At 47.2% G+C, this 11,618-nt stretch overlaps 1 pseudogene; it reads right to left on the bottom strand.

Annotated features, from left to right (window-relative positions):
• Nucleotides 1-363: 363 nt before the first annotated feature.
• Nucleotides 364-11,618, bottom strand: part of LOC140632229 (small ribosomal subunit protein uS17-like) — a 75,974-nt pseudogene continuing 64,719 nt past the window's right edge.

Below are 11,618 nucleotides of genomic sequence, written 5' to 3'. Positions count from 1 at the left end.
ATGGGATTTAAATCCTGAAAACTACAAAACACTGATGATAGAAATCAAAACGATCTAAATAAATGGAGACATGCTCTCTTCATGGATTAGAAGACTCAGCATAGTAAAGAGGTCAGTTTGTCCCCAAATTAATATATAAATTTAACACAATTACTACCAAAATCCAAGCAATGCTTTTTGTAAATATAGACAAGATTATTCTAAATTATATATGGAAGGGCAAAAGAACTAGAATAGATGATGGAATTTTATGAAAAGAAGAAGGAAGAGGAGGAGGGAAGGGGAAGAGGAAGAAGGAAAGGAAGAGAAAGGAGGAGGAGGAGGAGGAGGAGAGGAATTAGTCTACCTGATTTCAAGAATTATTTTTTTTTTTTTGACTGGGAAAATAGTTTTATTTTCTTCAGGGGTGTAGACAGAAGTCTTGTCTCAGAACTTCTGGAACTGCTTCTTCGTGCCAGCAGCTTTTGTGACTTTGAGCACGTTGAAACTCACAGTCTTGCTCAAGGGCCAGCACTCACCCACTGTGACAATGTCGCCGATCTGGACATCCCTGATGCAAGGATACAAGTGCACCGACATATTCTTGTGGCGTTTCTCAAAGTGGTTGTACTTTCAGATGTAGTGGAGGTAGTCTCGGCGGATGACAATAGTCTTCTGCATCCTCATTTTGGTGACCACACCAGACAAAATCCGCCCTTGGATGGAGACATTGCCAGCAGAGGGGCATTTCTTGTCAATATAGGTGCCCTCAATGGCCTCCTTGGGCGTCTTGAAGCCCAGACCGCTGTTTTTGTAGAGCCGCGGGAGCTTCTCCTTGCCAGTTTCTCCAAGCAGGACCCTCCTCTTATTTTGAAAGATGGTTGGCTGCTTTTGGTAGGCACGCTCGGTCTGAATGTCTGCCATCTTCCCGGTCACCTGGAAAAAGGCTGATTTCAAGAATTATTATAGAGCTACAGTAATCAAGACTGTATGGGATTGATGGGGGGATAGACATAGATCTGTGGAGCAGAATAGAAGACCCAGAAATAGACCCACACAAATCCACCCAACTGATTTTTGAGAAACAACAAAAACAATTTAATGGATTTCATTCAACCCATGGTGCTAAAGTAATTGAACATCCATAGGCAAAGAAAGAAAGAGAGAGAGGAAGGTGAAAGGGAGGGAGAGAGGAAGATAGATCATGGACTTAAATATAAAATGTAAAACTGTAACAGTTTGGAAAAAAACAAAGAAGAAAATCTCCCGGGCTAGAGCTAGCCAAGCGTTTTTAGACTTAATGCCAAAGTCCAACCCATAAAAGGGAAATTGGATAAACTGGACCTCATTGAAAAGTAAAAACTTTTTCTCCATGAAAGACCCTGTTAATAGGATGAAAAGACAAGTACAGACTAGGAGTAAATATTACAAACCACGTATCCAACAAAGGACTGGTATCTCATATACTATATATATATACTAGTGTGTGTGTATATATATTCATATACACTAGTATATGATATATGTACATTCATGTGTGTGTATGTGTGTGTGTGTTCTCAGAACATCTCAAATTCATTATGCTACATGAAAAAAGCCAAACTCGAAAGGTTGCATACTCTATGGTTCCACTTATATGACTTTCTGAAAAAGGCAAAGGCAAAATTATATAGCTAGAAAATGGATCAGTGGTTGCTGGGAATGGGGTTAACTAAAAAAAGGGAATTTGGGGGGAATGATGAAACTGTTTTATATATTGATTGTGGTAGTGATGGTTACATGATTGTATGCATTTGTCAAAGTTCATCAACTGTACATCTAAAAAGAGAATTCTTATAATATGTAAATTTAACCTCAGTAAACCTAACCAAAAAACCTCTCAGAACTTACATGAATGTTTATAGCAGCTTTGTTCATAAGACTCAAAACTTGAAAACAACCCAGATACCCTTCCATAGACAATTGGTTAAACAGACTGGGGTCCACGCATTCCTTCCAAACCATCAGCAATAAGAAGGAACCACCTATGGATACCCTGATGAATCTCCAGAAAATTTTGCAGGGTGCAAAAAGTCAGTCCCAAAAGACTTCATGGTGTATGCTCCCATGTGTAACATATCTTTGGAATGAGAAATGTTATAAACAGGAAATAGTTTCTTGATTGCCAAGGGCTAAGGTAGGGTGGGGGTAGCAAGGACGAGAGTATAGCCATCCAAAGACGTGAAGGACCTGCTGCTGATGGAATGTCCTGTATCTTAACTGTATCAATGTCAACATCCTGGTTTTGATACCGTGCCATGATTTTGCAAGATGTTACCATTGGGGGAACTGGGTAAAGGATGCATGATATCTCTCTGTATTGTTTCTTACAAGTGCATGCTAATCTATAATTATCTGAAAATAGTTTAATTTAAAGAATAATATAGTTGTTCACAGCATTGCTCATATTCAGGGGAAAACTTGGAAACAGCCTACATATTCTTGAGTAGGGGAATGACTGATTATGTCAGCTCCATAAAATGGAGTAGTGTGCAGAACCAAAAGAAAAAAAGGGGAAAACCACCTTGGACTTGTAGGGCAATGTTGGAGTACGCTTTATACAATGTGGTACCTAATTAATGTTAAAATGCACACACACTGGGATGCCTGGGTGGCTCAGTGGTTGAGCTCAGGGTGTGATCTTGGGTCTGGGGTTGGAGTCCCATGTCAGGCTCCCCCCAAGGAGCCTGCTTCTCCCTCTGCCAGTGTCTCTGCCTCTCTCTATCTGTGTCTCTCATGAATAAATAAATACAATCATTTAAAGAAATGAAATAAAATGCACACACACAGTGTGGTTCCTGGGTAAGGGCCCACATCCCGCATCCACATGGTAGTGATATGGCCTCCAAGTGGTCGAAAATTGATTCTTTGAGGCTTACGAAGTCTTGCCTGTCTTGTGTGTAAAGTACAGATATACACAGAGTGCATAAACAAATAAAAATTATATCTGTAGAATTAAAATACTTCAGAGGGGGTGGGTTTAGGAAAAAATTATCTGGAAAATACTTTAGGAAGGCAATATTGGTGGGGAAAAAGGGTTAAAAACTGTTAGTCTCTACCAAAATGTCTCAATTTCTGCACTGTTAACATTTTGGCCTAGATAACTCTGCTGTGGGGTAGGGGAGGGGGCTGTCCTGTGCAGGGTAGGATGGTCAGCAGCATCCCTGGCCTCTACCCACTGGATGCCAGTAGCGCCAACTCCTGGTTGGTTGTGACCATCAAAGATATCTCCAGTCATTGCCAAACATCCCCAGAAGGCAAACTCACTCCCAGCCATGAACCGCGAGACAAAGGACTAGAAGTAATTCACCAAACTGTGGCCATGGGATGGGCTGTACAGTGGGAGTGATGGATTCGTAGCGCTTTCATTTTTGACAAGGAGAATATATTCAGGGCTTACTTGTGTCATTAAAAATTAATTTTTCAAAAATTGCTCTAGCTGGGAAATTCAGTCCTGGAATGGGGAGGAGCCCTGGCTGGCCCCGGGGACTAGGATCTAATCCCAGCCCTTTCCCTATCGCCTGTCTGCCCTGAGACCACCAGCAAGTCCCCTCCCCGCTCAGTGGGCCTCTGTTTTTCTCCTTCCTCTTGTACCCATATGCCCACACTGACACTCCGCCATCGCCTCCATTCTCCACACTTCACTCCCAAACCGTGGTGCTCAAGCAGCTCTGTCAGGAACACTGTCTGCTTCTCCTCTGCCTAGGACACCAGTGTCTCATCCTCCAGGAAGCCCTCACCACCTCCCACCAGCATTTAAACGGCCCTCTGCTGTAATCCCACAGAACGGTCCCTCCATGCAGAATGCGTACACCATATTCGCCTGTCTACAGGACAGGGTGCATAGTCCACACTGAGCACCGCTCCTCACCACCCCCCCTTCCCCTGCTCTCAGCTGCACTCCTTAGCCCTCTGCATCTGGTTGGCTCAGCACAGGTCAGGCGCCAGCAAAGGGTGGAGCAGGGAGGAAAGAGAGCTGAGTGTCCAGTCCTGGCTTCTGCCCTGCTGGGTTCCCCTTAGGCAGTGCCTCACTTCCTCTTCCTAAGGCCACAGCTTCTGTGGGCAGCCTCTTTCCTCAACCACAGCTCTGGCAGTGCTCCCGTAACTGCTTGTCCTTTGTCCCCACAGGTAGTAAGAGCTCCCTGCTGCTATGCCACCTCTTGTCAGCATCTTGACCTAGTCCCCACCTTGTAAATGCTGCATTAGCCAAGCCCTCCTCAGCTGTCCTTCCTGAGTGGTTCCAGACAGTGTCCTGATCTGATACACAGATCTGTCCCCGCCACTCAAATATGAGGTCCTTGGGCACTAAAGCTGTGTGTTTTTATTTTGTTTGGTTTTGTTTTTCATCTCAGAACCTCCAGTGGTCAGCACTGATGGGACCTAGAGCACAGGTAGGGCTGAGTAAAAGTTCACAGAGTAAGTGGATGAATGAATAAAGAACAGATAGATGGAAGAACAGATGGTAGATGGACAGATGGATGAACAAGTGGATGGTAGATGATGGATAGATGTACAGACTCTGATTTGCAAAGATTAACAACAGCTGAAATTGCTTGAGTGCTGTCTGCTTGTCCAAGACCTTCAGTTGCATATTCACCCAACTTCCATAACCAATCCAGGAGGCAGGAACGTCATTATGAGGCAAGAGAGGCTCAGAAGGGTTAGGGGACAGGCCAGGATTCAAGCCCAAGGCTACCAACCTCTAGAGCCTTCCATCCTGATAACATAGAGGTGTAGAGGATGACTCCAGGACCCCAAGGTCCACACTGCCAGTAGGGATGCTCTCCTATCCCACACCCCCTCCCACCCCCAGGTCCTTGGTGGTCCTTGCTCTTTTCCCAGTGGGCCTAGCTTCTGCACACTTCCCTCCAAGGCCACCCACCACCCCATCCACCCTGAGTGTCTCTGAGGATGCCTGCTTTACATGTGTGGGGCCAGGGAGGCACCAGCCTCCTCCCTCAAACCCTCGCTCATCTCCTGAGCCCACAGGAGCTTTGCAGGTCTGTGGATTTCTGCTCAACAGAAAAATCTCCTCCTTGGGAGAAGAGTGGGCTCCTGAACAATAGCTTCGGTACCTGCATTCTGTGGATTTCCCCCACATGGAAAAGAGTGTGGGTTTTAGAGACAGGAGGTGTGGTTCACAATCCCAGTTCTGGGATGTTCCCGGGCCGTGTCCCCTCTGAGCCTCAGGAGATGGACTGCTAGTGCTTTGGTGCTGGGGTCTGGAGAGGAGCAACTGTGATGTCCTGCAGCCAAGCTGCAGGTAGTCACCAGTCCTCAGGGTATTCCCTCCACCTGCCTGTCTCACCTTCTCACATTTTCCCCAGCACTGGCTTTGGTCATCTCTGTGAGGACTGTCACATGGCTTTTCTCCTCCTCTGGCAGATTAGGAAATTAGAGCACAGGGTACTTAAGAGGTCTTCCGGAGGTTACGCAGCAGGACAGAAGCAGGGCTGGGCTCAAACCCTGGGAAATCTCTGCATCTTCCCAGCCCCTGCCTCCCGTGTCCCCTGTCCTCTGTCCCTCATCCCCCGTCCCTCACCACACTGCCCCAGACTCTGGCTTTGTTGTGGAAGCTGTAGGCGTTATTTCGTTATTTCGTTCCTTCCCTTCCGTTATTTATGCACAGCAGTTTGGAACAGGGCCCTTGATGATTAAAACGCCTCGGGACAGAAAAGCCGAGCTGAAACATTCATGAAAATACAGAAAGGAAAACAGCAACAGCATCTACAGGGGCATCCAGGCGGGAGCTCGGGAGTGCCGCTGAGGACGTCAACTCATCCCAGTGCCCAGGCGACTCCTGCTTCCTTCTGGGCCCTCCTTCTGGATTCCAGGTACCCCAGGACCAGCCCATTTGCCATCATTATCAATAGTTAGCATCATCGCTAGAGTTTTGGGGTCAAGCATGCCTGGTTTACATCCTGGCTCTGCGAGTTCTGGTTGGGTGACCTTGGACAGGTAACTAGCCTCTCTGGGCTGCAGGATGCTGGGCTCTGGTTCCCAGGGCAGCTGGGGAGTATACGGAATGATGTATATGAAGCTACCATGGAAAATCTGGCACCTTAGAGTCCTACTAAGCAATCGATTTCTGTTCTTCCTTTACATTCTGAAAAGCCCTTCTACACACATTATCCGGTAGGGTGACATCCAGACTCAGAAATGGAGTTTTGGCAGCACAGCTCAGCTCCAACTGTGACTACCTGCTACTGAGGAGAAAGTTATAGAACATCTTAAAGCCTCATTTCCACAACTTTCAGAGGAGGGCTAATCATAGCCCCTACCGTTAGGTGTGTGTGAGTTTAAATGGAATAAAACATTCACCGTATTATCCCTGACACAGGACAAGTGCTCCCTAGCTGTCATTATTAATATTTGCCTGCTTGGTAGTCTGGGTATGTATCATTGCCTCGTTTGAGATGATGGAAGTGAGGCTCAAGGAGGTAAAAGGACTTGACCAAGGTCACACAGCCAGGCAATGGCAGGGCTGGGACCTCAGAGCTGGGCTTCTGACTCCATAAGTTAGGGCTCTTTCCTTTCCAAAGTCCTAAGGTGATTCATTCAACAGGACTCTATGGTCGTGGTAGCTCTGCCCAAACAGAAGGAACTGGAGGACATCTCGTGCAAAAGCTTCAGGCTGCTCTGGTTTCAAACCCTCTTCCTAGCTGTGTGACCTTGGCTGGAATTTAGCCTCTCTGGGCTTCAATTTCTCATATGGAACTTGGCAGTACAATTACTGCCTTACAGCTTGGGGTCATCGTGAGCAGGAAATGAGGATGGGTGTGAAAGTGCCCAGCACCGAGCCAAACACACAGCAAGTGCTCAGAAATGCCACCATTCCTTCCCTGCCCCATCAGTGCATTTGTCACTGCCTCCTGTGGGGATCCTGGCACCGGCTCCGCTCCCAGCCAGAGAGACCTCAGTGACTGACGGCCCCTGACATTCTGGCTGACGGAGCAGCTTCGTCTCCATCAGCCTGCCCCAGCCTCCCAGGCACCTGACACCAGAGCTAATAATGCCACAAGGGGGTGAGACAGGCCCAGCCCACTGGCACCAGCTCCTGCCTTTGTCTCTTGCTCACCCCCATCCTTCTTCCAGCTCTGACTCTTGCTCTCTCCTTCCCCTCATCACTCCTGACACTTTCAAGGAAGCAGCCTCAAGGCCTCTGACCCTGATCCAAAAAGTACTAACATCAAAGAAGTACAAGATGATTTAATTCTACAGACTCTTAATGTATTCTTACTCTGATCCAGGGGCACGGAGGATACAAAGTTGAATAAGATGAGGTCCTGCCCTGGGGGATCTCCAGAGGAAAATGAGGCAACAACACAAATGTACAAAATAATAGGATGTCTCATAATAAATAAGAATTACAACAGCTGCGACTTATTGGTTAGGCATTTTATATGTGCTCCTGTGGAAGGTCTTAGCTCAGATTCAGAGAGGTCCTGAGTATTGTCCAAGGCCACACAGTCAAAATAGGATAGTCAAACCCAAGGCTGTCTGGTCTCAAAACTTGGGCTCCTTCCACTTCATCAAGTTTACCTCTGTTGGGAGAGTCCAAAACTTGAAGAAAAAGAAGGAGGAGGAGGAGGAGGAGGAGGAGGAACCACGCAATGTGAAAAGTGAAATAAAAGAACACACACAAATGCCAGAGTGAATGACTTCGCCTGGGGGAGGGCCAGGAAAAATTGCAGAGAGAATCCTCCTGAGCTAAATATGGAAGGATGGTGATTATGTATATATGCTTCTGTTTCCCTCTCTGTCTCTGCATATCTGATCTGTGTCTGTAGGCATAACCTGGTCTCCCCACTCCCAGGCTCCCTGAACAAAACTGTTGCCCTACTCTGCACCTTGTATGGTGATTATTATTGAATAAAGTACATACTGTTGGGGCTGACTGGTTAATTTTAAAAGGGAACAAGTGAGTGGCTCAGTTGGTTAAGCGTCTGCCTTCAGCTCAGGTCATGATCCAGGGTCCTGGGATCAAGTTCCACTTCAAGTTCCCAGCTCAGTGGGACGTCTGCTTCTCCTTCTCCCTCTGCCCTTCACCCTCTTCCCCAACTTGTGCTCATGCTCTCTCTCAAATAAATAAATAAAATCTTTTTTTTAAAAAAGTCAGTTAAAGTAAGAAGTTATTTCAGTAATAAAATATATACGGCCTGTCTTGGCCCATCCAGGCTGCTATAACAAAATACCACAGACTGGGTAGCTTACAAAGAACAAAAGTTTATTTCTTCCAGTTCTGGAAGCTGGAAAGTCCAAGATCAGGGTGGCAGCAATGTCACGTCCTGGTGAGGGCCTACTTCCTGATTCATAGCCAGCACCTTCTTGCTGTGTCCTCCTGTGGTGGAAGGGGCAAAGGAGCTCTCTGGGGTCCCCTTGTTAAGAATATAAATCCCCTTCATGAGGGCACCCCTCATGATTTAACTTCCCCCCAAAGGCAGCATCTTCTAATACCAGCACATTGGCTTTTAGGATGTCAACATACGAATTTGGTGGGGACACAGATAATCAGAACATAGCACTGCCTAAACATCACATTCTAACATAGAGCATATAAGTGTGCGTGTATCTGAACACTATTTAGGTGAAGACTCCACGGGCTTTAAGAATGGATCTGTGGATGGAATTCTGCTTTCTCTTTTTTTCCATAAACCATAGCCATAAGACATCTAACCTTGACACTTCAGGCATCCTCAAAGCAGAACAAGAAAAAGCAGCCTCAGTGCAGAATCCTTCTGGATTTTTATGCTTATTTTCTTAATACTTTACAAATCTTTCATCCACACATAATTGGACAGAATTTTTTTTTACCACTGACCTTTATGGAGTGTCTTCAAAGCATTCGACTCAGTTCTCAGAGAAATAGAACTTTCTTCTCTCATATGTCACGTGTCTTGAACTCATTATTGTAATCACGTTATTTAGTTAAATACAATGAGAACTGATGAAACATGAGCATGAAAAAGAGAAGGTTGTTCTGATGGAAGCTCAGTTGAATGCTTTGGAAATCCTCCATAAAAATGAGTTCTTGCAAGGTAACAAATATAACTGATGGCTGTACACTGCGACAGAGGTGGCAGGGCATAAAGACTTGTGTCACCTTGACTGGAGAGTAACCTGTCAGCCTTTGTCTTCCGCCTGCTATCCGCATCAGGGAGTAAGGAAAAGAGTCATGTATCGGGACAGGCAGGTAAGTGGAGTCCACATAGAGACAATTTTCTATTTCTGAGCCCCCTCCCACGGTGTCCATACTCTAGCCTGCTCCTCATCCCCCTTCTTGTTCTCCCAGAAGGAAGGCAGGCACCAGCTAACAAGACCCTAGGACACTGAACAGACTATTTTTACTAGTGGGCAGGGTTGCCATGCCAGAAAGGGATAGCTCGTTGTCACAGCCCTGTCTCTCTCTTCTCTCGATTCCAGGACTCTCAGCTCTAGTTTTGTATCTTGTACTGGTGGCAGGAAGTTGTAAGAACATACACCATGAAGGGACAGCAAGAGAGGAGGGCCCAGATCTGTGAAGATCTTGGACATGGGGCAAAGGCATTCTGACTTTATCCTACAGGCAAGGAGGAGTGGTTGAGGTTGAATGGAAAGGTCACTCGGACAGTCTATGACATCGAGAACGGGTGCAGGGAGACACGGAGGAGACTGCTGCAGTCAGGTACCTGGGCCAGACATCATGTGCCCTACACTATTATGGAGAGCCACGGCGGGAATGGGATGGGTAACTAGACCTCACAGTGGAGTTGGACACGAGGAGCAAGGAAGAGGAGGTCCCTGATATGCTTAGGTTTGTGTCTTGGCCCCACGCAGTGAGCCAGGAAAGACAGGCATGCGAGCAGGCGTGGGGCCAGGCAGGTGAAGTCCTCAGTGTGGGCCATTTGAGTTTACGTTGTTTGAGAGGCAGCCAGAAGGAGGATTCCAGGAGACCAGAGACATTCAGACTTATGGAGGGGATGGCATCTTGGAAATGGGGCTGTTCTAGCTGCTGGAATCAGGTGAAAAGCATCTCCTGCCTCGAGGATGTCTGATTGCTCTTACTCAGGTCAATAACTGGCAGCACCACAGGTGGAGTGGAAAAAAACCACGGCTTTGAGATCACCCCGATCTGGGCAGAAATTCCTAACTCTGCTGGTATGAGTTCTGGGTGGCTTTGGATGTGAGATTTAACATCTACGAGCCTCTGTTTCTTTATCTGTGAAGTGGAAATAAATAAAAACACGTTCTTCATACTGCTGGGAATCCAACCAGACAGTGCAGGGAAGCAGCAGGCTAGTGCCTGACACATAGCAGGTGTTCAGTAAATGCTGCTAGCCAGACCTAGCCATGGTATCTTATGTGTAATTTACACAATACCACATATTATTTTATTAGTCCTACAGAAATCAAAGAATTACAATTCTAGAGCAGAAGGTCTGATGACTCCAAGGGATTTGAGAGACAGATATTTCTTGATCTTCCTTCGACAAGACTTTTCCCGGGCTCTCCTGGGTGCACAGGCCTGTGATAAGTGCTGGGCATTTAGGAGCTTCCAGAGTTTGCCATGCCTCTCCCCCACCATCCCCAAGCAGCTGGTCATGATCACCAAAGGGGGGATTCCCCCCAGTTGCGTAGGAACGCTCTGAAGAGCTGAGTTAAACAGACATTCCACGCTGGGCACTGGGCACAGAGAGAAAAGTCGCGCCAAACCTGCGCCCTGGGGGCTTAGAGCCCAGTACCGGGCATCAGTGAGTCTTGAATGAGCTTTTCTCCAGGAACCAGTGTCCACCCCCGCCTCAGGCTCCCTGCCCAGGCACAAGGCTGCCAGCCCATCTGTGTCCTTGAGAACATGCTGGGCTCCTGACCCAGGCAGCAGCTGGTCCTCTACCTGCTGCCCCCCGACCCGGCACCTGTCCAACTCCAGGGCAAGGAGGACAGAGAGAATCTGAGAGCTGGCAAGAAATGTGGAATTCATCCAGGGCATAGAATGTGCAACTCACTGAACCCGGAACCAGAGAAAGGCTTGATTTCCAGCGAGGTTGGCCCTCTGCCAGCTGTGTGGGTTGCAGCAGCCACTTTCACTCTGAACCTCAGTTTACTTATCTGTACAAGGGCAATCATGAATTGGCCTACCTCAAGGGTTTATTGTAAGAACTGTGTAGGAGATAGATGATCAGGACCTTTTTGATTGAAAACGACATTCATTGAACCCCAGCTTAAGGGGAAAAATAAGAGGGTGTTTATTGGTTCGAAGTGTGGCTGAAAAAGCTACAAGTGAATCTAACTTCAGAAACCAGGTGTTCAAACATCATCAGAAATATACCCCTCTGGGACGCCTGGGTGGCTCAGTGGTTGAGTATCTGCCTTCAGCTCGGGTCGTGAACCCACGGTCGTGGGTTCAAGTCCCACATCGGGCTCCCTGCATGGAGCCTGCTTCTCCCTCTGCCTGTGTCTCTGACTCTCTCTCTCTGTGTCTCTCATGAATAAATAGAATTGAAAGAAAGAAAGAAAAAAAGAGGGATCCCTGGGTGGCGCAGTGGTTTGGCGCCTGCCTTTGGCCCAGGGCGTGATCCTGGAGACCCGGGATCGAATCCCACGTCGGGCTCCCGGTGCATGGA

Source organism: Canis lupus, chromosome 4 (genome assembly GCF_048164855.1).
Source record: "Canis lupus baileyi chromosome 4, mCanLup2.hap1, whole genome shotgun sequence".
Lineage (NCBI taxonomy): Eukaryota > Metazoa > Chordata > Mammalia > Carnivora > Canidae > Canis > Canis lupus.
Note: the sequence above shows the minus strand (reverse complement) of the source record. Positions and strands in the feature narration are given on the sequence as shown.